Source organism: Acomys minous (assembly GCF_964271855.1).
Source record: "Acomys minous genome assembly, chromosome: 10".
NCBI lineage: Eukaryota > Metazoa > Chordata > Mammalia > Rodentia > Muridae > Acomys > Acomys minous.
Window position 1 is genome coordinate 110,004,416 of NC_140491.1, and position 27,818 is coordinate 110,032,233.

The 27,818-nt window shown below is 43.8% G+C and overlaps 1 long non-coding RNA gene across 3 annotated transcripts in view; it reads left to right on the plus strand.

Moving 5' to 3' along the window:
• The window catches only part of LOC311606638, a 168,900-nt gene that overhangs the window by 68,462 nt on the left and 72,620 nt on the right, over positions 1-27,818 (plus strand). For all 3 annotated transcript variants that reach the window (XR_014782378.1, XR_014782379.1, XR_014782380.1), the window contains one exon: positions 1,611-1,705. This is a non-coding gene — a long non-coding RNA (uncharacterized lncRNA). The remainder of the gene's footprint in view (positions 1-1,610; positions 1,706-27,818) is intronic.

Below are 27,818 nucleotides of genomic sequence, written 5' to 3' on the forward strand. Positions count from 1 at the left end.
CAGTTACAATTAGATACTCACTGAACATCTACCAGTTATTTATTTAGCATCTTCTGTGTGGAAGGCACAGGACTGTCTCCAGGTTATCACCTCATAACAGCAGGAGCCAGCTGCCACGAATTCCTTCCTACACACAAGCATAGTGGCCCTGTTCGGTTTGGGCAAAACCAGTCTAATTTCCTGGGTAGTCATACCTGCTTGACCGATGCCTGGGTTATTTAGTGGTGGCTGAATCTTGTGTGAATAAATGCATTGTCTATTATATGCAGGTTTCACTGTGTGTGTGGAATGGGGGAAATAGGGAAACTTTTTTAATGAAAGGAGTTATTCAAGGGGCTAATGGTCCAACGAGGTTTGGGGAATGTCTGCTATCCCCAATCTCTCTCCTTTCTGGTGAGAAGTCGAGAAAATGCACGTGGGAAGATTACAGTGGGAATTAATATTCTGACTGACTTCCGCACCTTTTCCCTCCAAAACAAACAAGGCAGCCCGCTGTTTTCCCAGCGAGCTTCGCTGCTCAGCACTTGGAGGTCAGGGTCCACTCGGTGGGGTTGGCTTGCTTTTCAGCGACCCAGGTTAGAGGTTGATTGTGGTCGGTGCCCCCCAGTTTCCAGCGCTTCATCCTCTCAGCTTTTAAAGCTGGCACAACTTAGCAGAGGCGACTGTGGCCGGTGCTAGTAGTGTTGGGGAGAGAGGGATGGGCGTGTGGGGAGATGTGGAGGAGGAAATTGACAGGAAATGGCAATGTAGCGGCCTCATACCACCCCCAACTTGGCCGCTCATGGAGGGGAAAGTCCTCCCCTAATCACGGAGGGGTGCCAGAGCGCAGTAGGTGAGGGTGATGGAATAATACAGCATTTCCCGTGTGTGTTTTTCATTAGGCCCATTTTGTTTCTCTTCCAAGTGCTGAGGAAACAGAACAGAAGCTGGGCTTGAAGCTCGCCCCCCCCTGCCGCCCCCCCCCCCCCGCGAACAGCCGCCCAGCTAAAAGGAGGGGGCTCCCTGCGTGGCGTGGGTTCTAACACCTTCCTAATGGAAATAATGATTTGTAAAGTTCTCGTTATAGCCCTGGCTACATAATTAGTAACCCAAAGAACTGAAGTGTAAGACCTCTCTTCTTCACTCCCGGCATTTTTTGAAAATTTGGCAAAACATTAAATGTTCCGTTCCGGGACCCAAATGGGTCTTTGAACAGGTCCCAGCCCCGGCTGGTTGGGCTAGTCCTTGAATCACTCAACACTTATTACGTAGAAATTAACTGGCTTGATGTCAATTAGTGAGAATTTGTTAGCAGACAGATCCAATGGACCTCCTCCCCCTCACGCAGTGGGGCAGTTACCATGGAAAAGGTCTAAACGCCCTCCGTGGGAGCTGACTTGGTCTAAGCGCACAAGTCATGTGAGCCTCTTGTACATGGAGAATGCGTGTGTGTTCAAGGCCGAGGCTGAATGTCCATTCTCAGCCATCCCTCCGAGAAGATAATTAAGAAGAGCCCAGAAGGAGGCTGGCAGGAGAATTCTCTGCAACCTAAGAGATAACCAATCCAAAATGCCTGTTGTTAAATGGGTCATAAAAGCACTGGGAAATCAATACCCGACTTTCTGTTTCAGGAACATGGCTGCTACCTGCAATGTCAAATCAATCTGCTGCGGCCATGGATGTCTGAGATCCTGATCATCGGCTGATAACTCGGGACACTGTGGAGGTAGAGCTCACGTTTGTCTTTTTTATAAATAATTGCCATCCCAACCCCCCACCCCCATTCCAATGTTGGGCAGTTGGGCAGCCTTTAACAAATATATACTGCGCGATAAATAAAATAAGGACTCGTTTTATTAAAAATCTCGGAGAAGTGCCCAGGTGACCTGAAAACGTAATTAACCCTGTAAATAAACAGATTGCTGGCTGAAAAGCGCAATTGATAGATGAACCCCTTCAGCTAAACGGCATTGCTTAATGGACTGAGAACACTCTTGGACTCCCTCCACCTTGGAATCGCAGGTCCAGCGCTAGGCAGCTGCCCTCCACCATGTCCCCGCGTAAGATAAAGGATGTTCCAGAGAGGCTGAGAGGGGAGCCCAGAGAAGACACCTAGGATGTGTGTGGACAGATGCTTGTGCAGTGCTCCTCATGAGACAGTCACAGACACCCAGAAAAATGTTCTTAAAGCTCCCCTAGCCCCTAGATTATTGTCCAGGAGGACATCAAAAGGTTAAAGTTTTTTCTGAATTGTTTTGTTTTGTTTATTTGGTTTTTTGGGGCTTTTTATTTTTATTTTTATTTTTTTATTTTTTGCATTTTGTGTTTTTGAAAACTGGGTATTAATTGCATTAGGAAATGAAATAATAATCTCAGTAGTATAAAACAAGCTAAAGTTGCAAAAAAATTACCATTTGCAACTCTAGCCATACTCCTGTTAATAAAAGAAGAAGCAAACCAGACTAGATTCTAAGGAAATCATTACCAAGTACAACTACTTTTCTGTCTCTGAACTTTATAGCCTTCTTTTCTGAAAGGGTTTGGGTGGAGTTTTAATAATGTACAGTTTAGCCCTAATTCTATACAACTTTATGCTTCCAGCACAAACATCTGGAGCAGTTTTGGATTTATCATCTTGGTCTTGATTGCTTAATTTGTAAAGTGGAACTACACACTCCATTCCCTGTAGTGTGTGTGACACTTCCAGAAACTGACAGTGTTAAAACATGATGTCTTGAGGTTTTTCTTTGTTTCTTTGTTTGTTTTTTTTTTTTTTTTTAGTGCTAACAGGGTTTCCATAACCTGTGCCATCAATGTAATTCATCACTGGTAGAGGCAGCAGCCCTAACTCCTGAGCATATTGCCCAAGTGGAATTATGTGCACTTGCTGCCGTGTGTGCAGTGCAGGGTGGGATACACCAACTCAGAGTTTAGTCTCCATCCTCAATTGCCTCGTGACATAGGATGCAGATATTAACTAGAGTGACAGTCGGGGAGGGAGTGAAGCATCATGGTCCAGAGCATAGGTCCTGAAGCCAGACCACCTTGGCTTGACTCTTAGCTGTGTCAGGTATTAGCTGGTAAACTCCTGCAAAGTTAGGTAGCCCTTCTATGCCTTTGGCTTTTAGTTTATAAAAGAGAGCCAATTATGATATCTCTCTTAGAGTTGTGGTGGCTGTAGGCCCTTAGCTTAGCTTGCTATTTGGAAGACAGGAAGTGGAGCTGACACACACTGCTCTGTGTAGCTGAGGGCAGCTGTGTGGAAAGTTGAGGTGAGGTCCCCTCCAGCAACGGTACTTAGTGAGAAGCTAAATGCCTCAATATGCCTCCTTACCAGAACTCTGTCCTTACTGTCCCTCCCACATAGTGGCTACTCCATTCCCTTCCCAAAAGCTCTCCGCCTTTCCTTTTCCACTGAAGGTCTTCTAGAATGTTCTTTCTGTTCTTTGATCATCTGACTTTATCGAATCAGCTTTGTATCTGCGCTTGTGTAGACGAAGGCAGGCTCTCTCTGTATCTCCAAGGCTGCTTTCTTCCCACCATCCTACCCTGCCCATTCTTTCTGCTACATAAGAGTGATTGTGGGAGGCTGGCAGGGAAGGAGGCTCTGAGTAGGCCTTGAATAATTATATGTTTATTATTTTTATCTCTGCCACGGTAAATAACTTTCTGAACTACATGACTACATTACTATGAATCTTTCTAATCTGAAGGAAGTACCTAGAATTTAGTCATTGGCATCTATTGTGGTGACAAATTTATTTTTTAAAAATATACTATTTGCTGCTGAGCACACTGGCAGTGTGATAGAATCATTGCTTTATTATTATTTGTTGTTTTTAAATTACTATAGCCATCTACATTAAGAAACTTACAGAGGCCTATATTTCTCCTTTTTACAGAGCTATCAGAAGGAATTGAAATTAATTTCAAATCATTTCTTAAAAAGAACATCCAGTGTTTTCTTGTTGTTTCCTACCTGGTTGACAAAGACAAATTCTATTTTTGAAATATTATGTGACATTGCCTGATACTGTTTTCCTGTTAAAAAAAAAAATAAGACAAAACTCCCATCTTTCTGCTTAACAAGCTAAGATAAGTGAAGGCTATGGCGCTGGATACATCTTGTGGCTTTTATGATATTGTCCAGTTTTGCAGGGTTTATGATTTACACCACAAAAGGAGTGGGCAGGGGAGGCCTCCAGTGGGGATGACTAAGCTGTTGGGTGCCGCTGCTGCTGAGTGCGCAGGCCTCAGATTCCTGCCACCTGTCTCACCCCACCCCTACCCCCACCCTCCCAACCCCACCTTCCCGTTCCTGGGAAACACCAAGCACTCCCACTCTTATCTGACTGACGCTGCAAGCTAGTTCCTAGCAGTGAGGTATGTACGTTCTTCCCTTGATATTTATGGAGCCTTCTTTCCCCTTTGTCCCTATAAACATAAGGTCTTCATGGATGCTAGAACTCTACAGTGTGAACGGAAGAAGTATGCATTTCTCAACTGCCACAAAGGGAAATCTGTCCATCCTTCATGGCACTATTACTTGAGTAGGAAGTAAACATCTTTTATGTTAAACTGTTTGTGGGGTGCATTTGGGCGCAGGTATGGGTACACGTGCGTTCACATGTGTCTTAGTGAGTGTTGGCATTTCTGTGATGAAACACCCTGGCCAAAAGCAACTTGGGGAGGGAGGGGCTTGTTTCACTTATGCTTCGAGGTTAACAGCCCATCACTGAGAGAAGTCAGGGCAGGAACCTGGAGGCGGGAGCTGATGCAGAGGCCATGGAAGGGTGCTGCTTACTGGCTTGCTCGCCATGGCTTGCTCAACATGCTTTCTAATAGAACCCAGGACCACTAGCCCAGGTGTGCCACCACCCACGTCAAGCACTAATTAGGAAAATGCGCTACAGGCTTGCCTACAGTGCGATCGTATGGAGGCATTTTCTTAATTGAGCTTCCTTCCTCTCAGAAGACTTTAGCTTGTGTCAAGTTAACATAAAACTATCCAGCGCGGTGTGTATGTAGAGGTCAGAGGTCAGCAGTCTCAACCTTTGGGCACAGTCCATCTGTGTTTTTGAGACTAGCTCCCTTACTGTTACCTGGCCCTCACTGGCTGGCAAGAAGTCCTAGGGACCCCCCGCCTCAGTTTTCGCAGTTCCGAGATTACGAATGTGCACCACCATGCATAATCCATTTTGTTGCATGGGTGTATTGGATTAAACTCAAATCCTCATGTCTGTACCACACACATTTTATACACTTGGCTATTTCTCCAGCCCTAAGCTATGGATTATTCTAGTGACAGAAAATGGAGACTTACCCTAGACAGTAAAGCCTGGTTCTTGCCATACTCAGTTGGCTACACACTAACAACCAGGGAACAGTGACTGATCTTTCTTCTGTCATGGGGATTTGTCTTACTTAAGGCAATTGCTCTCCTATCTCCCCTTCAAATACTACATGTGTCTCTACATGCAGAGCACATAGAAGCAGACCTGTCACACATCAATCAGCATGACAGAGAAACAGTGCTATGTGTAATGACAGCACCTGTTCTGCGGTCCAGCTATACCTGGTCTTATACCAGGAAAGTGGGTATGATGCATGTATTGCTTAAGGTCTGGAGACCTGACAGCCTCACTTTGTGGTCTAAAGATTCGTGAAAATTATCTTCTTCTCCAACCTTGGTTTTCTCCTCCAAAACCTGCATGGGCTTTTTGGCTCGCTCATTCATTCATTCATTCATTCATTCAGAAATATTTACTGGGACCGAAAAGATGGCTCAGCATTCAGAGACCTTCTTACTTTTTTAGAGGACCAGAGTTTGGTTCCTGGCACCCAAAGCAGGTATCTTACAACTGCATATAACTCCAGCTTTAGATAGAGCCAACATCCCTGGTCTCCATCGGCATCGGCACTGCCATGCCCACACGGGCACACACACACATGAGCAAACATACACACATCGTTAAAAATCATTTTTAGGGCTGGAGAGACGGCTTAGAGGTTATTTCAAGTGGGGATCTGGGGAGACTGCTTTGACAAGGCACATTGAGTTGGCCTCTTCCCTGGGTGACAGACGCTGACATGTAATCTTGAGGAAGGTCAAGTGGCTGAGAACATAAATAAAGGTTTATGGACCAAAAGCCCGGTTGGGATTAGGTGGTGATGAGTAGCTTGAGGCAGAAGTGTTTCGAGGTAAGAGGCAACGGGGGTGAGGGGGATATGGTGAAACGTGGTGGGCACCATAATGTTGAGTGTAAAAGATGTCCTTGTGATATGAGACAAGGAGTAAAGAAGGCTTGCCACAGTCAGGGCAGGTCCTTTGCTCAAGCCAGGCTATGTGGCTCAGTTTTCAAGAACATACTTATCTTAGTGGGAGGACAGACTAACTTTAAACTCCTGCACCAGACACTAAAGGTAGTTGCCCTTTTCTTGGAATGAACTGGTTTTACACAGTGATGAAGACTTTGCAGGTGGAGAAAAGTTCATTAAATCCCGTTGAGGCTTTAGGATTCTCTGAGGACCCAGTAGGAAACAGGGGCAGGAAAGATATTCTGAGTGGGTGGCTAATGGTCACAGAACCTTCTTCAGTGGGCCGCAAAGAAACGATACGAAGAACAGGGAGATTGCCCTGTTCTGTCATCTGAGCTCATTCCAGAGTATTGGCTATGGAGCGTCTCAACATCTGGATATGTGGTCTAAGCCAGTGGTTCTCAACCTCCCTAACACTGAGACCCTATGATTACTCATGTTGTGGTGACCCCAACTATAAAAAAATCATTCAGTTGCTACTTCATAGCTGTAATTTTACTATTGTTATAAGTTATAATGTAAATATCTGATATGTATGTAGGATGTAGGATATGTGACCCTCAAAGGTGTCACAACCCACAAGTTGAGAACCGCTGGTTTAAATGTTAGTTATCAGGAGGAGCCAGATAAACAGTTTCTCTGGAAACATTAGATAGTGCATCATCAAGGCTGGCTTTAGGACAATGGCTCTGAGGGAGCACAGCAATGGGTCTGGGTAGAGGGAGGAGTCTCACATAGTCATGGCAAACACTGTAGTAGATTCAATGGGGAACTAGATTGTAGTGGCCTTCCAGAGTCACCCCACTTGGAGTAACAGGGAAAGTCTTTGAATAGCATGCTCTTATAGCCATAGATGAGTTAAGCATGCAGAATGCTCTGGAGAGGACTTGTGGCTGTATTAAGTGGGTCTGTTCTGCAGGGGACAACGAGAGGACACTCACTTGAGAGACAATAGCTGACAATATTCCTGAAACCAATGAGAATGATGACTGAAATAGTGAAGGGACAGTCTAAGCCACCTACCACGGCACGTGCTACTCCAGTGACTCTCAGACACACATGGTGCATAAGAATTAATTGGAGGGGGGCTTGTTACAAATGCAGATCAGTGGGCTCCCTCCCTGGAGTTTCTGATCCGTTAAGTCTGAGGTGCAGCCCCCTAATTTGTATTTCTAGCAATTAGCCTGACAAGTGTTTCCCTAACTTGGCTCATCATAAGGCTAATCTGAGATTCTGATTCATCAGGTCACCATGAGAATCTTGGAAGCTTGGGCTGGGGATGTGGGCCAGGTGCTACAATGCTTGGCCATTGGCATGCACAAAGCTCTGGGATTGATTCCCAGCACTGTATACACCAGGCATAGTGGTATCTGCCTATAACCTAGGTACAGACAGAAGTATCAGAAGTTCAAAGGTCATCCACCCTTCACCACACAAGGAGTTCAAGTCCAGCCTGACCTAGAAGATATACCCCACTTTCCACAATGGGAAGCTTTATTTCCAACAAGGATTTCAATGTAGAAAGCCATGAAGCAAACGTTAAGAAATACCAAACTAGATAATGGTTGTGTCCTATAAAATACACAGAGGAAGCAATTCCCTTGACATGAATCTGAACTAATACAAAGAATATGGTGTATTTACAACACTTTTATGTGTACATATACATAATTTGACGTGTAGTTAGCAGCATAGGATTAGGAGAAAAGCATAATTTCTTCATAAGGTGAAAATTCATGGTGACTATTCGTATTCTTATTCATCTCTTTCAAGCTGGGATTTAATTTTCCATGACAATAACTTCATCAAATGGCACATCACAAGCACATAATTTTCCTTCAAAAAAATTCAATATGCTGTTCACCTCCAGGGCCTTTACTCTGCAGTGGAATGGTTTGTGTAATTTCACACCTTAGCAGCATTCTTTGGATTCCTATTGATAATTGTGCATAATTTGTTATGAGGAAAAACTCTCGTCGATACAAGCATTGAGTACTGCAAATTATAAACACAAATAAACTGGAGCAATTGTCTACTTCTGCTGGCTTGTCTGGTGAGCCCATTTTATTTACTCTGACCTTGAAAATGAAACCAGGTCCTAATCAATTACCCTGTCACTGTGAGACAGATCTGAACATGGCCTTTATCCAATTTATTAACTTTGAAATAATTATACTCTATGTAAATAAAAGCACTTAAAAGACCACCGTATCTTGCCCTCTAGGCATCGGAGTATATTACTACTATAGTATAAGGTTATTCATGTCCATTTTCTAATCCACAAACTTACTCACCTTCCCCTGATAGCCAATAGCCTATTGGTTGTGTAACAAGGGCTTAATGAACACATGCTGGAGTTATGTGGTATCTTAAAACAGAAGGTTTACGAAATACATCACAAGACATTTACTAGTAGGTAATATGTAGTTAACACTAGGTCACCCCTGTCAAAATGAACGAAAAAGATGAGTCTCTTGGTGTCTTGGTCATGCATCTTATGTTTGGTTCTCATCCGCCTGCCTCGCTGCGATGCCTGCATAGTCTGGCAGTGATATTAAAAAATAGTGTGAAAGATCACAATAAATCCATCCCTTGTTTATGTCCCAGTGTAGACTGTTGGGCAAAAGCCTATAACCTGAACTGAGTCTCCCCACTGCCATCAGTGAATAAGCAGGGCTCTGTTTTTAATTTAAAAAGAAAATCACTTTAGAAAAGTGTTCTAACTCCCACTGTTATTCCTCCGATTTCTGATGCACATACAATTCCATGACTCCTAAAAACTATCCTCTAGGATAGGTGGTGATAAAGGGGAGACAAAGAATGCGACAATCGCCCTCTCTTTTCTACAGCTGCCCTTTATTCAAGTGCCAAACCTAGGCCATACACGGAGACAACTAAACGCAGTTAAGAGAGCTCCTGCCCTCCAGATACTCACATTCCGAATGCAGAGATCAACGCATAGAGAAGCTACCTGAAACAGAACGTGACAAATGTGGTGATACACACAAGTGACACCTGCACAGGACACACGTGTGACATGTACACATGGCTGTGCTAACTGACACTGTGGCATGGTCATCCACAGGGATCTAGGACATGACAGCCACTGAATAGGGACTTGAAACACAAGCAGAGGACAAGGCACAGAGATGACATTCCAAAGGCAACAACACAGCTGGTGTGCCTCTTTCCTATATTCATTATTTTGGTTGGTTGGTTGGTTGGTTGGTTGATTGGTGGCATGGGAGGGGGTGTGGGGGGGAGGGGAGATGTTCAGCCAGTGACTGTGGGTTGGAGTTTGGAACTATCTATTGGAGCGTAGTGTATTGCTCATCAGCAATGCACAAGTAAAGAGACTGTTAGCCCCTCACTCGAAATCTCAGCAGCCCATTGTATATCAGGGAGGAACAGGGGCCACGTGGGTCTGTCCTGTTCTGTTACTGACTAGGCCAGTTTTGTGAGGTCTGCTACAAGTAACCGCTGCTGTGAGATCATGGTAGCACGGCCTCTGCCATGCCAGGAAGACGGCCATTCTCCCTATCTTCTGACTTTTGCCTTCTTTCTTCACTTCTTCCATGTTGTTCCCTAGCCTTAGGGGAGGTAGGGTGAAGGTCAGGTGTAGAGCTGGGCGTTCAACTGTCACTTTTGCTCTGCATACGCTGCCATAGATACAAGTGTTAAGTACTTAGAAGGCAACTTAGTGAGTATTAGCTTAGATAAACATTGTTACTGGGTTCTCTATGGACAATAAGGACTCCTGAGCCACTGGGTTCTAACCATGTTTACAGTACTAGACACAAATCTCTTCTTGTGGAGTGAGCCTCAAGAGTCAATCGGAGCACTTGGTTGCCCCCATAACAGTCAAGTCACTATTTTACCAGTGGGCACATCTTGCATGACAGATACACATTATAGTGTGTAATATTCTCAGCTAAGTAAGGCTACTGATGCCCTCGTCCCCCCCACCCCCACCCCCACCCACCCACCTGCAGCCTGCAACCTGGCACTCTGAAAGTTGGCCTGCAGGGAGCATCCTTCCAGCTCAGTTTCAGTCTGACTTCTCTGTATCTTGCACCCAGAGTGTATGACGTCTTCAGTAATTAAGAGAAATAGCAAGAGCTTGTATTGTTTTGGGAACTTCTATGGTCTTCCTGACCAACAACTCATGAGGAAGTATCCCACACCCTAGTACTGGCATTTTTGTTTAATAGCCTAAGGCTATATTAGGTGCAGCGTTATTCAGCCCTTTGGGCTATGGCCCTTCCACCTCTCTTATGTTTTAGTTAGCTCATTGTTTTGACTTGTAATTTTAAATACTTTTTGGGGTGATTAGAAAAGAATTCATCGACGAGAGTAAGAGGCATTGAGTTGGAAAGTGATTGTACATTGTTGTTGCTGCTGTTGCAACAAAGTATCTATCAGCGGGCGTAGTGCTTTCTTGTTTGCCTTGGCAGAGTCCTCTGGACAGAGCTGCCTCTGAGGTGCTAGGGAGGTTGGACATACTAATGGTAACATCTGGGCTACAAAAGAACTCTCACTCAGCCTCACTCTTGCAGCCTCCAAATGCAGCCATTTTGCAGGGGAACGACCAGAGAAGATGTCAAGCCTGGGTGCTTCTTATAAGAGAGAGGAACACCAAGTGATGGAACCTTTTCAGGATGAATAAGCAGAACTAGGAGTTAGTGAGTTTGTATCTCTGATGAGCTACACTCCGCAGAGCATGCTGAGGTGCCCTTGTCAAGTGGCCAGAGTGCAAATCCTCACCCAGTCACTAGCTTCACTAACTCTTGTGATCATGAGTAAACTAATGGACCCTTCAATGATCGCTAGAAAGAAGATTGCGTTAAAAAAAAAAAACTACCAGTCCAAAGGAAAGGGTTAATACATATTTTTTTTCCTCCCCAATTATAAAACCATTAGATTTATTCATGGCTAGGAACAGTTGCTAGGTTAGTTCTTGCCATGAAACAAGTGACAGTAACCACAATAAAACATTCTCCTTTACTGACAGGACAGAGCTGAAGGGACACAGACAATGAAAGCATATTTGTGGGATGAGCCTTGCCAAGTCACTTTGATGTTTTGTTATACAACAGCAAAGCCAGATGGAAATGATGAAATGACTGAGCTGGGTGCAAAGCTATGAGACAGAAGTATTTTTTCACTATTTCTTTTACCCACATAAATATTCAGCAAGTTCCAGAAGAGAGCTTTTACTCAAAGCTTACAGATCGCACGGCCCCGCCCAAACCTCCAGAGTCCTTTAGCAGACGGAGTTAAAGGCAGAATGAGTTGTGCGCATCTGCTTCGGGGCCTCAGATAACACGCTGCCTTATCAAACCTTGATCAGAGAGTGGGGAAGCCAGAAACACGTGGGAAGATCTGGCCCCTCTGACCTTCCCACTCTAATGTTCAGGAACCAGCAGGCTCAGGGCACTTTAGGAGAGGCATGAAAGAGAGGTGAATGTGCCTGAGTTCAGTGTGAGACACATTTATCAAACCCATCCCACATGCCAGACACTGTGCTGGGAGCAGTGAGGCCATGAGGAGTATCATAGAGATGAGAAGGCACTTGGTCTCCAAAGCCAGACCTGTTGCCGAACACGGGCAGTTTGCAAATTAATATGGACACATTTAATTTGCACATGGCCTTCCTTTTATATGCTGTAAACTGCCTAGCGCCACACAGCTATTGCTTGTTTTGCCATTTTATACAAAGGACCACCAGATACTGTGTAGCATCTGGCTGCACTGGTTTTGTATTCGGAACTGCATCAGACTTGAAAAGTCAGTTGTCTAGCTATCAAAAAGGATGGCCCAACTTCTATGGTGAGTCACTGTGATAAGGATGATAAACAGCAGACCCCCTGAATCTCTGAATTTCTGGAATGATTCAAGAATTAAACAGAATAATTCCTTTTTTAAAAAAAGCATATAACTCACTGCAGGTCCCCTGATTCACACTGAGCAGCACGTAGATCTGTGTCCAAGCAGAAGACAGCTGCTCCAAGCAGGTCAGCCAATCCCTGAAGATAATTAGGCAACAATCAATAAAGAAATGGAATCCTCGAGTTGGAAGGGACTTTGAAATTTCACCTGTTCACATCTGGTAGCAGCTCACCACGTCTGTCAGTCTGACTTCTAAACCCAGTGTTCTTGCCCTGTCTGTTTAGGATGAATCAACTTTTTCTTCTGGTTTCTACTTGTGCCTAAAATCAGAATTACACTTTGATTTAAAAAAAAAAAAGTTGCACTGCATTCCAGCACAAGCTGTTTTCCTCCCAACCTCAGTCCAACTTCAAACAGAAAACGTCCTCTTGGAAAAGCTGGCCAGATGCAGGTATTCGTCTCTGGGAGTTGTCCTGGTTTCTTTTTCAAGTAGGCAATGAATATACTTCCTGACACATGCACATAAGATTTGTAGCGAAAACACCTTTCTTTCATGTAACTGATTTCCCTTTAATCCCCAGCCTTAATGTATCTCATCCTTGATGCGTAATCTCACGTGGGCTTTGAACTAGCAAGTGTTAACTCTGCATAATGAAGAAAAAAATTGACAGCTTACTTTATAGCTGAGTTCGGGGTACACTGGGGTTGAGGGGCAATGGCAGTATAACTGTTCACCTTTCACCTGGGACACGAGTAGGTAAAATAGGGAAGTCATTAGTAAGAGGTGACAGTAAGTTAAAACTCGGAGGAGGCTGCGTGGTCCCCGCGCATTTGCATTCCTAAGTCGGCTAGGCAAAGGCAGTGTTTGAAATAAAAAGCCATCACCAAGACAGAAAAATGGCGAGAGCTCCCTCACAGCACACTGAGTTGCAAACCTTTTAATGAAAGACGTAATTCTTGGGCTGTGTACATCATACTATATTCTCACGCAAAACACTTTAATGCCTGGTGTAAATTACTTTCGACTTTCTTAGCATGTATTACATTTTTTTAATCAGGGTGTTTGGTCCTATTTTCCGTTTGAGTCCAGGCGCGCAATTTCCAAATAAAGCCTGATGTGTTCTGTGTCTCCTCCCTTCCCTGTCTTTGGCCTCACCCTCCCTGATTCTGACCCCCTTCGCTTCTCTGCAGCCTCTCTCCACCCCATCTCCATGATAAATCTAGCTCCTGGTGCATCCTTAGTTGAAAGGCGTAAGGTGGTGATTGGTCAGAAAGAGAACCAGGGCCACTTTTCCCTGGATAGGATGTCAGAGAATGTGGATCAGAAATGCTTGAAGCCACTGTGCCCTAGGGCACTTACAGAGAGTTAGAGCCGCGCAAGAGAAGCCCTCCCTCTTCGTGGCAAGTGTATTAGAGTACTCACAATAGGCTGCTCGGACCCAGTACCCATCTGACTCTTGAGGACACAGCTGAGCTGATTTTTTTTTTAAGTGTTCACTTAAGAGGCTGGGGAGATAGCTCAGTGGACAAAATAAGCCTCGTGCAGTGTAAGTGAGTAAACCTCACGCTGAAGACTGGAGTTCAAATCCTTATCCCCTGCATAAGAGCAAGGCAGGTGTGATGACTTCTGTCATCCCAGCACTGTGGAGGCCGAGAGTGGACCCCTGGGGCATGCTGGGTAGCTAGACTAACGTTCAGTGAGAGACCTCACTTTAGTAAACAAAGTAGACAGTTGAGGAACACAAAAACCAGGTTTTGGTTTCTGCACGCACATTTGCCTACACACAGGTACACACACACACACACACACACACACACACACACACACACACACACCATATGCACATGCACAAAAGACTATTCACATAAAAAGAATAAAGTGAGGGCCTAGTGTAGGCACACATAGCCATGTGCTGCTGGTCAGACTCCACACTTGTGCTATAGTCATCCTTGTGAGCACCAGTGAGACAAGCCCCCCCTCTTTTTTTAATAGAAGAAAGTGCTATACTGTTTTCACTTTTTCCTCTAAGACGAAATTCACTATTCATATATGCCCATAACACTATGTGTGTGTGTATGGTACCAGTGGCTGAATTCAGTGCCTTGCATCTGCTAGGCACACAATACTGCGGAGCCCCTGTACTGTTTTTACATCAATGTCACAGTGGACCATGATTGCTGAACAATGCCTTCCTTGGCCACGTACAAACACATCTGACTTACATACCTGAGAGTCCAAGGGCATAGGAGATGTTCTGCTCAGAGCTAGTAGAGTTGATGCATAATGTATCCCATGGAGAAAGAGGTGAAATATACACCCTGCTACTTAAATAATTTATATTTCTATTTCATTGTCTCCGAAGCATGTATGGAAGTAAGAAAACCGCTCCTTGATGGTGACATAATTCTGAACTCTGCATTCTAGATAATATGCTATGATAGTAAAGCACTGGATGTGTTTATCCATTTTTAATTCAGGAGATTGGCAACACGGCTACATTTGAGGTTTTTTAGCAGTGGAAAGGGGAATGCATAATTTAATATATCTTCTGTAGGATTTCCCCCATTTCCCTGATGGAAAAAAAATATGCAGTTTTTACTTATTTATCTGTTACCGTGGGTGGGCTCTGTTTTTTCAGCTGGCTCTTCCTATCTGGGCTTAGGGTCTAAATTGGGGCTTGGTCCAAGGTTAGCTGAAGCATTGGATGAGACAGCGTTGGCTTGTGTTTCAGTAACTATTGATTCTGGGACTGTGCCAGGTCTCCAGGGATTGGAAAGATTCCCTATCTGAGGCTACTTGGCTACAGAAACCCTTCCTCCAGCCCTTGCCAACTAAAACACAGTAGGAGCAAGTGTTGTGTGGCAACCGGGTATAAACACAACAGTTGGAATGCTTCAGAAAGAAGCCTGGATTTCCTGGGTAAGTGTATTCAATGCTAAAAACAACAATAACAGTGTTAAAAACACATTTGGGGATTGTTAGAATGCCTTGCCCACTGATTCTCAGTATTATTCTTAGAGGCTTATTGGATGCACTGGTGTCTCTGAGAACTATTTCCTTAGGGCCTGTGCTGGCAGCTACAGCTACAGGAGCAAGAGAAGATGAACACATGAATTAAAACAGCACCTCAAATAAGGTACATATAACATCCACTGACCCCCGTGGCTAAGCTTTAAAAGTACGAGATAATGAGAGAGGGATGTAGAGAGACTTGGATCTGACGTGTGGTGATAAATTCTGAGTTTGAATAAAGCACGCTTCTAAGCCCGAGGACAGACGATTTCATGATTTTTCTACCGAAGGGCTACAAATAGGACAAAGGTATGCTAGGAGCTATAGTGTGTGTGGTTAATCCCTCAAAAACTATGTCAAAATTCTAAGCCAGTCATGGTGATTTATGCCTGTCGCCCTAACACTTGGGAGACAGAAGGAGGTGGAGTGCCCATGCAAAAGGAGACACTTGGACAGACAGATGAAGATACCTGTGGTACACGTATAAGGAGAGACCTCAGTGAAGAAAGGCACAGAGATTACAAGACGAGGTGTGTCTGGGGCTAAGAAAACCGAGGAAGACAAGGAAAGAGCCTTCCTCTTCAAGCTTCACCTCGTGCTGTTGGTCATAAAAGCAAGCCATCAACTTTGGTATTGTTACAACAGACTCTGAATACAGACTCTTGCCACACATCTCCTGTGCTTAGGTTCTGTCTGAATTCTCCTGCAAGAAGGACAGAGTGTTTTACATAGAGGATGTTCTGTTTGACATTGGCCAGGCGAAAGACGGAACAAGACAGAGAAAAATTAAAAGTTAACTTCCTATGACCACGGAGGAGGCTGCGACTAAGGTTAGTGGGCTAGCCTGGTCTCACCAATCTAGCCTCACAAAGTATTTCTATGAGCTTATATACAGGCATGGTTTCAAGCCCCCTCAGTATCCTAGAGGCATGTTGGTTGCTTTCTGGTGTCTGGTGGCTCTGCCTCCTCCCTGAAGCCCTGCCAGGATCTCCTTCAGATGCTAGGATGCAATGTTATTATGCATCTGAGCGGCAGCTTCATCTGAAAATGCCTCTGTGCATTCCAATTAACTTCCCAGCACTCAACCCTTGATGCAAGAAGAGAAGAAAACGAGGAGAGAAGGACCAGCTGTTCACAGAGACACAGCAAAGGCCAGACCATAATGGCAGATGAGGTCAGCACAGTTGTGGGTCCAAAGCGGGGTTGCAAGCAACTCTGTTTCCATCACTGTTGCCGGGAATAGGGCAAGTAAAAGCAACACTAGTAAGAGTGATAACCACTTTACCTCTCAGAGTACCTTGACTTGATCCTAACAATATTGCTGAAAATTGTGTACCACAATTATAGCCACTTACAAATAATGAATCATAAACCCAGAAAGTTCAACAATTTACTCAAAGGCTAATAGATAAGGGATGTGATCGGGAATCAGGAGTCAGACTTGAATATGTTTCTCTCCAACACTGTACTCTACCTGTCCCCAGCCTGCAGTAGCAAGATCATTTGGCCATGTATAAATCAGAAGTCACTCCTATCTGACAGGAGATCTTGTGTGTCATCATTGGCCCAAATGTTTGCCCATCTAAAATCTTTTGACCAAGTCAGGATACCTCAAGTATACCTGAGACCATGTAGCAATGAACACCGATGAGTGATTTTCCACATTCTGTAAGACTCTAATGCTAGGAACATCACTGAATATTTACATTGAATGTCCATTGCAAGTTGAGTAGAAGAGGGACCATAACACCCACTGGCAGTTTGAGTGATTGTTTTATATTAGAAACAGGACAGAGACCCATGTCCTCTGTTGTTAAGCATGACCTTAAAAGATTAGGTACTGTTCTTACTCTGACCGCACCCTTGCCTCTGGTTGACATACAGGAGCGTTTCCAGGTATGGTTCAGATTTGTGGGTAACATAAACCCAATTATATTTAAATAAGATTTGCCTTCGTCATCTGGCCATCTCTAAGAGTTAGAATACTAACCCAATCACTTCTGTTTGGCAACCACCAATGCTTTCAAACATTCTGCCTTCTAGAAATCAATGTAAATACGATTCTTCCAACATCTACCAGGATAATAAGATCTGAAAGGTTATAATGGTACCAGACATGCTATGAACAATAGCTATAAATGTGACTCCGTGATTGATTCAGCCAATCACAATGAGATTCCTGGGGAAAACGAGCTATTTAATTTCCTCATGTACTCCAGTCTATTCTAAAGCATCTTTAGTTTGGGGATTGGCTCAGACTCACTGTGTGATACTATGTGCGTTATCGGAGGCTGCAGAAAAAGAACTCAATTTCATTGCTGCTTCCATTTCCGTCCTATTTCCCACTCATAGAAAGGCCCTCGATCATTAACCTGCGTGTGTCACCTTTGAACATGTACCTAACACTTCCCTGGGCCTGGGAATACAAAGCCCTACAAATTAAGTAGCTTAAAGCAACAAAAACTTATTTCCTCTTATTTCAGGAATCCAGAAGTCTGAAAAAAAAATTTAAGGTACTGGCAAGGTTGGTTTCCTCTGAGGCCCCTGAGAACAAATCTGCTGTATGCTTCTCCCTTAGCTTCTGGGCGACTCTGAGGTTGCCATGGCTTGCTAAAGGCTCACTCTGAGCTTGTCTTTACACGCCGTTCTCTTTATATCTCTGCCTTCATATAACTGTATTTTTACAAATACATCATCTGTATTGTGGACTTATCCTAGGCCTGTATAACCCCATTTTAGCTCTCTACATCTGCAGCAATTCTACTCTGAATAGCTTATATTCTGAAGTGTTGGGGGCTAGGGCTTCGGCACGTGTGGAGGGGGGATGAGTGGCACGGTTCTAAATATCCAAGCAGGCAAACGTTAGTGTTCAAATCGCCATAACTATTAGATCACAAGTAAGATAAAAGATTTACAGAAACTATAAAATGGCATATACATAGTCACATACATAGTCATGTGTAACACAATGACATTTCTTTTCAGTCAGACCATATATGCCCCCAAAAACCCACCTCTCGGTGACTACACAACCATCATAGTTTATGTACGTTCATTCTACGGTGCTCATACAATGATGGCATCAACTCATGATGCATCTTTTTTAGAACATATTCCTGTCATCAAACTACACATTACTCTGTAAGGTAGAAGAATATAATGTGATATATATGTGTGTGTTATATGTGTACATATAATATATACATATGTGTATATATAATACATATCCCCCAGTTTCAGAAATAGGACATGCCAATAAACTTGAACCCCCAAAGGTCTTGCCCGAATCTCATACTCCTTTCTTCTTTATAAACAAAACTAACTAGGCCCCCCGTTTCATGGAGCCAACATTTAAATGGGGGTATGACAGATAATAACCGATGGATACGGAGAAAAGAAGTATCAGGTCAAGAAGGTGTTATACCGTGGGTTGAAATATGTTGTTACGGCAGATGGAAACTGAATAGCTGTTTGGATGAGGAGATTATGGAGGACTTCTGTAAAGTGATGACATTTAAGCTGCAATCCCAGTAAAAAGAGTGAGTTAGGTATGTGAAGGTAAGGGGGAAAAAAACATTCTAGAATAAGAAATGAGAAAGTCCAAAGGTCCCTAGGCAAGGCAAGCTATAAAGTCAAGGTAGCCAGAACTTTGTGAGGGTAAATGAGGGTAAATGATAGAGATGGCCTTTCAGAGCCAGAGGGACGGCGTCAGGCTTTGCTCTGAGAGCTGTGAGACGGTGCTGGATGCTCGTCAGGCCGTCAAATGCCCTCACGTGCTTCCGCAGCACTGTTTCTGGAGAAAGGGGAAAGGCTGACGGGAGGTGATGTGATGGGACTAGAAGCTACAAGTGGAGGTGGGCACAGAGCTGAGGTGCTCTCCAGAAGGTCTGCAGAGCTAACACAGGCACTGGATGTGGGAAAGAGGATAGCACCGCTGTATCGGGACTGAACAGCTGGATAAGTTCTATCTTAGGAAGGCGGAGAGACTTACAGAAAATCAAATTTAAGGAGGTGTGTGAATCACAAACTCACTTTGATGAGGTTTGGAGATATTTATCAAATGAGGATTTTTAAAATGTATGTGCATGTATGTGAGCCCGTGTAGGTTCGTGTGCACCATGTGTGTGCAGGAGCCCACAGAGAAAAGCCAAAAGAGGGTGTCAGATCACCAGGAATGGGAGTCACAGGCAATTATTAGGCACCACATGGGCGCTGGGAACTGGGCTTGCATCCTCCTTGGAACAGCATAGAATCTTAACTGCCGAGCCATCTTTCCGACACTCTCAAGTGAAGATTTTAATATACACTTGCTTTAAAAGTCTTTGTCCTTTGTTTAAAAAAGCATTAGCCGGGATCACTTCTCTAGTTAGTAAAGTTTTTGGTGACCCCCTTTTCTTTTTGCTTCCTGCTTATTAAACATCCCATTCCTCACCATGTCATTTTAGCACTGGCTACGTGAATGAGTCCAAAGGTCTACCTCAGGCGTCATTCCTCGGATGCTGTCTACTGTGTGTTTTAAGGCAGGATCTCCCACTTGGCCTAGAACTCACCAATAGGCTAGCCTGAGTGAACAGTGAGACTAGGAACCCTCCTGCTCCTGCCTCTGCAGAGCCGGAGTTATGAACATGCAGCACCGTGCCGGGCTTTTTCCTGTCTTTCCTTTCTTTAAATATGGGCTTGCACAGTGAGATCCTCACTGACTGAGCTATGTCCTGGGCTCCCCACATAACTTATTCTTGATTTTTTTTAAAAAAATTCATCTATAAAATAGGAATGACTAAACTCACCTTATGGAATTCTATTAGGTTTTGGGATACGATGAAGCCATCTATCCCATTGCTTGGCACATGGAAAACACTAGGTAAATGTAATAGTCTTTGCCTTCCCAGCCCAGGGGCTCAATCACGAAACCCACAAAGGACCTAACTTGAGGCACTGACTTATGATCTGAGAAAGCCTCTTTAAAAACATCTCGGGCTCCATTGCTTAAATTAATTCCAAACTTTTCAGAGCTATTAAGAGGCAATGGGTGATTTGATTCAGCCATGTAACACGAGGCTGTGTAATTAAACATATATATCCTGGAATTAATTTTACATTCGCTTTTATAATACAGTTCACTTATATAGAATAACACATGGCTCTTGATTAAATAGCAGGCTGCCTGCCGTTCAATCAAACAGCTCAAGAAAGACCATAAAATGTGAAAATGCACCATCAGCACCAAAATACGGTCGTGGGATTTTAATATTCTGTACTCTTACCTGGGTAACATAAAAATAGACGGGAGAAAATATTAAGAAAATGTGATCGTTAAGTAGACCACGTTTCTGCTGAAATGGTATTGGGTCATCTAGGTTTACTGTAAATAAGACAAGGGAAATTTAGAGATTTGTCTTTCAAAGTAAGATCATTAGGGCTAAGATAATTTTGGTTTGAAATTTTCAATTATGAAAATTAAAAAAACCTTTTCTACAGGCATTTGAGTTTATTATTTTCCATATTTCTTCTTTTATCTTCAAAATAAAATCTACTGAGCTTTATGACGGAAACACTTTCTGAATATCAACTACAAATAAGCCACATTCTATCTATCACAGTTAGGAGAAGAAAAGGAAAAGGCTCTTTACACATCCCGAAGACAGCCAGTTTCAAAACTCCACTCCAGATTGGAAAAGCTCCAATGGGCAGGCTTCAGGTAGCTTAATTATTACCATGCCATGTACAAAATAATGGCCATTACCCCGTGGATGCCGCTTTAAATAATAGATCTAATAGCTTACAATAGTCACCTGGTGTCATTTCGCTGGCACTGCTTTTAAAGGACAGTCGTGAGTGTATTTATTCAGTAGTCCTTTTGATGGTCTGCATCAAGATTCCCTCGGCTGGTTCCCCCACTAAGCATACCCCTCTCCTTAGCATGTCTGAAGCTACGTTTAATTGTCTATAATGAATGATGGGGACAAGAGGATGAGGCACAAGGGTGCAGTGGACTGTGGTGTGTGTGACCCAGATTTCCCATCTTGAATCGAGGTGTCATTCTCAAAGCTGTTACGACGGTTGCCCATTGGCAATTCGGACCTGACACTCTCCTGGGGATTTGCCTTTGGCCCCAGTGGAAGCTGCCTTGCCCAGGGTTGCGTGCCCACATCTAAGCCTGGACAATAAAAGTAGTTAGCGAGCTCGGCCCTCTTGCTCAAATGTCCCGAGCAAACTCAGCGGCATCTCTGGAAAGACATTCCAGCTCCAAACCACACCCGCAAGATCATATGAGACACCATTGTGCCTCCACTTCCTCTCCTCAGTGCCTGACTGGTATTGCTTCCTCCTACCTCTACCTAGGAGCCCGCTGCTTGTCAGTCTGTCTCAGGTTCTTTGTTCGCCCATATTCCCTATAGCTTCTGTTCTTACACCCCGCCCCCCGCCCCAGGTAAGCTATAGAAGGGGGAGCGCACAAAAGTGAGGATCCGGATAACTCTCCCGGGCAGAGTCTCACATGGATTGCCTTCATTCGTACTGGAACTAAGAGACACATCAGGTAGCCGTGACTTACCTCCTGGCCTTTAGAGGACACGGGGAGCAGGGAAAGGTAAGCAGCAAATCCACTGTGGCCACAGCAGACCTGGATTAGCAGCGGTAAAGCAGAGGCCTCCGGGTTAGAACAGGACAGAGACACGGTCGGCATCATGGGTGGGCCTCGGCATCCCCGTGCTTGTCATTTAGGCTGGGCCCAAGCATTAATCACACATGGGGAAGCACAGTGTGTTGAAATAGACCCTGTTGGCTGTGGGATTAGGCGACTGAATAACGGAATCTTGGATTTGCAAACATTAGCATGAAGAACGAGCCGGCTTCAGAGGAAGTTCGGTAATTGCTTGTAACAACCCCATGAAAAGTAGAATGAAAAAGCAGACGGACAATATGGTCAATAAAGATCTTCAAATCTAATTGCCCACGTGGGCAGAGAATGTTTCATTAACAGCAAAGTCCATTATTTTCTCCCAAAAGGCTCATATTTGATAGATTGGTGCCCAGCTGGTGTTGCAGTTTTTGAAGGGCGTGGCCAAGCTGGAGGTAGAAGGTGGCTAGGGGGTATGTATGGTCTGAGGGGTGGTGTGTCAGCTCAGGAGGTCCCTCTGAGCCTTATTTTTTTTTAATCGTCATTACTTTTTGTGTTACGTCGTAATCAAATCCAGAACCTCATGCACACACGGCTGTTAAACAAACCCCGCCCCGTCCAGGTCCAAACTGAGAAGACCCATAAACACCAGGATCATCGCTGCCCACACTTTCCTTCAGTCCCCCAAAGCTCTTCATGTGTGTGCCATCAGCGCAAGGCACTTCTGCCCACAGGCCTCGAACACACACACACCCAGAGGGCCTTTCTCAGGAGGCCTCCTGGGATGGTGGAAGCCTGCACGCACTTGCCCTATGTCCGAGGCCTCCGCTCCACAGGCCGCCAGGTGCTCCGGGAAGGCTCGGAGACAGCTCTGTATGCCGTCCACACTGTTCTGCTGGAGGACATTAGCGGTTCTTCCAGGCTTTGCTCTAACACATCCCTTCCCTATTCAGCTTTCACTGTGAACCAAGAATCAGTAGACCCAAAGGCTGTGCACTGAAGCCTCGGGACGCAAGCTTCCTCCTGAAGGTTGCTTTGCGACGGTTTGTCACGGTGATAAGAAAAGCTACCAACCCATCTGATAAACTGGCAGTTTTCTTCTCACCAGCACTCAAAAAGTACCTGCAGTATGAAATAATTCTACTCAACTGGTAAATTGGTTTTGTTTAATGGGGTAAACTGTCGAGAACTCGTTCAACTAGGCAAGGTGCTATGCCCCTCAAAGTGCAAACTATTATTTGACAATTCAAACAGTTCATAACTCTCTTTGTTAACATTGTTCTTGCCAAAATTTAAGCAAAGCCATAAAATTCGCTGGGCTTCCCCCTTTCCTTGACCGTTAGGAAACTCAGAGCCAAATGTAGTATTTAATTGCAGTGACAATTTTCAGCTTCGATTTTCCTAGTGAAATCGCTCTTCTTTTTCCCACCTCACCTTTGTCTTATTATCCAACACACAGTAACAAAATACAATTTAAGTCACGTACATAAGAGTTTATTTTCAAGCCAGGTACAGTGGCTCATGCTTGTCATCCCAGTACTGAGGAGACTGAGGCAGGAGGAATGCTGTGAGTTGGAGGCCAGCCTGGGCTACCGAATGAGTTTCAAGACAGCCTGGGCTATCAAATGTGAGGCTATCTCAAAGAGCCAAGGATCAGAAAGGGTAGGTGAAAAAAAGCTTATCTTTTGTAAAAGCCATAGAATATTCTGGAAATTATTTTTATCTAGTTGGTCTAGTAATATAAGTCTAATGTAGAGGGTGGGACACAAGTGGCTTTTAAGTTTGTTGGCGATTAATGATGGAGCAACAAGGAGAAGAAAGATGTTGGAGTTCAGTCCTTCTTGGAAGATCATGAGTTTGCTGAGACTGTGTGAAGATGGAGAACATTACCCACTGCAGAAAGGAAAACCATCTTTTCAATGCAGAGTCTATTTTCCGAAAGTGAACAGACGTGCACCGAGCAGCTGTGTCAGATAAGTGCATCCTAAGTCTTCTTTGACCTGCTTTCTTCGATACAAAATAAATATTAAAGGAATCGTTTTGCAAAACCTGTATTTAAGGCTTCTGTCGATTTGCTGCAATGTATGTCCTTTTGGAGTGAGCCCAGCTTCCTAACCTGCCATGACAGAAGCTCACAGGAACCTAAATAACACACTGACATTCAAAGCTCTCTGCCTCCTTGTCAGTATTCCTCATGCCTTTAGTGTCTTCAGAGAAGGTGAAATGAATCTTTATAAGAACTGATATCATTTGAGATGATTCTATATGCAAATACCCATATCAAATTTAAACTCTTGTTTAACATTCTACAGGTATTGGAATCTAAAATAATAGAATACACAATTAGATACAGTGTGGGGTTTGATGTAAAAAAATCAAAATCCTAAACCCCGTTGACTTAGTTTCTTGTTTAGTTCCATTGTGAGTTAGCGAAGTCTTCAGGGTAGCTGCCTCCCATGACTTGACACAGAGATCCAGTCTCCTTATTTCTTTTAGCTTCATTATTTCAATACACACTTTTCTTTGTATCATGGCAAGAGAAACAAAGGTCAGTGTTGCATACTGACTCGAATGTTTCTACTTGTGGTCAGCTCAGCAGTTTAGGAATCCCTGGGTCTTCATTGAATGCTAAATACCTCTGTCTCAGGGAATGTTCAGGAATATGCAAATTCCATGTGCCTCATTTAGTATAGATATAAATAGAACCAATGTCACTAATTTTATTTTTAATTTTTTGATTAGTGGTACTGTAACATCCTTACTTATACATCTAAAAGTGAAACAGAGCTTTGCTTACTAAAATAACTGTCTCCCCCAAATTGTTTACAGAGGACTTGTGTGGAACTAAGAATTTTTTTGTTAAGACATTGTTTTATTATTTAGATGGCAAGGGGCCAGTGACATATTCCACATAGGCAGGAAGTGGGGTTTCACCTGAATGAGATCACACACAGTGCCGGGCACCAGAATTCTTTCAGTCTTCTGAGGAATTTGCAAATCTCTGCCCTCCAAAAGGAAGCTAGGCATGAGGGGCATTGTTCACAAAGACAATAGAATGAGAATGCTTTTCTCAGACATGAATAAGACTATTAAATGAATCTCTTCTTTGTGTTGGAAAAAAAAAAGGATGCCAATGGGCTGGCCAAGAGCCAGAGAGCAAAGATCCTAGGCAAAGAACTATGTAAGGGCATCAACCGTGGAGGATAAAAACTTGAGAGGGAGACAGACTGGAACCTAGGGCTTTGCTCAGCACTTCAGTTCTTGCAAAAGACTGAAGGTCTTTTGGGAAGGCCAAGTGCTTAGTTTATCTTTGGGTCAATTTCTAGGAGAGAAGCAACAGATCCTATAGGTTACATAGATGTGAGAAAAAAAATTTTTTTAAAGGGAGATTCCAATAGAAGCTTACATTTTGGGGAGATAGAGTGGGAGTTCAATTCATTGGCTATCATTGCTATCTTTGGTGCCTCTGATCATTGGAGTGATGGAAGATGGAGTTGGGGAGAGCGCTTCTAAAGTCGATGCAAAGTCTCTGTGGGGTTTGTTTCCTGATAGTGGAGGAAAAGAGTGTCATTTTGGAAACAACGGAGAAGCGATTGCAGTAATGCCGTCCAGAGACGCCGACGTTAGTATTTAGGGATCAAATACTTGGCAATAGAGGCCAAGGAAATTGAACGATTGCTGGTGGGAGTGGGAAAGTTGTAAGTGAGTTGGGATAACTTCCAGGTTTCAGGCTTGGGAAACTGGGTGACAATAAGCCCATACTCACTTGGAAAGAAAATGGAAACATTCCGATTACAGAGAAGCAGTGGGACAGCCTTGTGAACAGTGAATTCGATCTGTCTGTGGCACAGAACAGATGCTCAATAATCATCCTTTGGTTATGTGCCTTTCACTTCTTAAAGAAGAGAAACGGCCATTTTCTAGCATCTGGGATTCAGCCACCTTGTGCTGAGATATTCTGGACAATATTATGAATCTGTTAGAAATTAAAGGATCAACCCCCACTTAAAGTTGTCCTCTGTTGAGATTTGGAGGCAAGAGTTATCGTGATCAGATCCCATTGCTGTATCCTAAGAAAGAAGCTACATCTCTTAGTTTTGCCTCCTTGGGCCATAGCTAATTTTTTCCCTCATCCTCTGGATTTTGTCCCTATACACCATTCATTCTTTACATTACCCATATTACATTACATACCCACAGCACTCGCTGAACAGCGCTGCTGCCTCCCCCACCCCCACCCCCACTTGCCTCACCCAACACTCTGTAACCCTGAGGGTACTTTGTCTGGCTTCCCAAAGCAGTGCTAGAGTGTAGGGAATAAGTGAGGTCCTGAGTGGATGTGTGTTGTTGACATGGGCACAGCCATGTCAGGGACCTCAGTGTCTGAGACCCATAGGACTTGCAACACCTTCCCCAGGTGAGGTTCAGAGGGCTGGCAAGGCCTTGCTCTGCTCTGGGGGCAGATGTTAATAGTGTGTGCTGAAAATGTCCGTAGTGGCTTTCTTCTCACAGGTGTCTAAAGATTGTTCCTCTACAGACACTGTTCCCTGCGCTTCTTGGGGATGGACAGGGGCTGCAGCTTCTTCATCAGAGGGCCTAGACCTCTGATTCGAGCTTCTTTGTGTCCATGTGTCTGTCCTTTCTTCATTCCCTTAACATCTCCGGTTAAGTCAATCCCTGAAGCTGTACACCGCTGTGGCAGGGAAGACACGGCCTCTAGGATGCATAGGCAATCTCTTTGTGTGGATAGAAATTATTCCTACCCAAGTCTAGCCCTTCAGTTACATTGGGACTATCAGATATGTCTTGTTCTCCTCTCCCAAGCTTTAAGGAGGCCTTGGAGTTCTCCAAAGGAACAGAACCAAAGGAATGCACCCACATATACCACAAAAGAAGATTTACTGGATTGGCTTAGGTAATAGGGGTTGCATATCTCAACAGGGAAGGATTGCGTTTTGTAGAAATGCTTGCTCAATCCAGGAAACTGGGTACCTCAACAGTCCCAGCCCAGCATGCGGGCCTAGACCTTTGATAAATGTCATTAATAGTGAGTTCCTGTTGTGAGGCCAAAGAAGCTGGAATCTGATGTCATTTGGCCACATGACAATGGAAGTAACACTGGTAGAAGTACTCAGAAGCAAAGTGTGAAGGTGGGCACATGCTGCCTTCCTACTCTATCCCCTTTGATTCAGGCTGCTGGGCAATTGAAAGGTATCACCCACATTCAGAACTGCTCTCTCTCCTTTCCCTCAACCCAGTCACTGTCAGACATGCCAATCCTCTCTGACACACAGGCACATAGGTACATTTGACCAGTCTTGGTAAGACATCTCTTAATGCAGTCAAGAAGTCAACCAAGAACCGTCACAGATCCAAATTCACTGTTTGACGTTAGAAGTATTCAGTCAATGTTTGTTAAGACAAGACAAAACAAAATAAAACTCATGGTTTAATTGATGACCATTTTAAGAAAGGAATCTTTCAGAATCCGGAGGTATACTTTAGTGGTAGACTACTCACCTAGCATTTGTGAGCAATACCCAGTCTTACAAATAAGATAATAAATGCAATTTTTATTACCCTCTATACCTTAATCTTATGCTCTTATTATTTTTTAACAACCTTCACACTGATGGTATATACACCTTCTCTAGTGATAAATACAAATATAATGTTTAGCACTATTTTTTTTTTACTAACTGTCTAGAAATATCTAAATTTATCGTGTATCTATAGCCAAGAATTCAATATACATGAGTTGAGGCAAACAGTCCAACCTTGTTTGCAACACATCTGCCCCAAAGTACTATGTTAATGGTGCTTCTCACAGATGAGGCAAACATAGCAGGAAGGAGAGTAACACATATTTAATTAGAAACATTCAAATTTATTCTTAATTTAATTCAGCCGTCCAGCAGCCGTGATTAGATTTGCATCATGATGTATCTTCAATACTATTTATTTTCATAAGTGTAAACTTTCTCAAATATTGTTCTGATG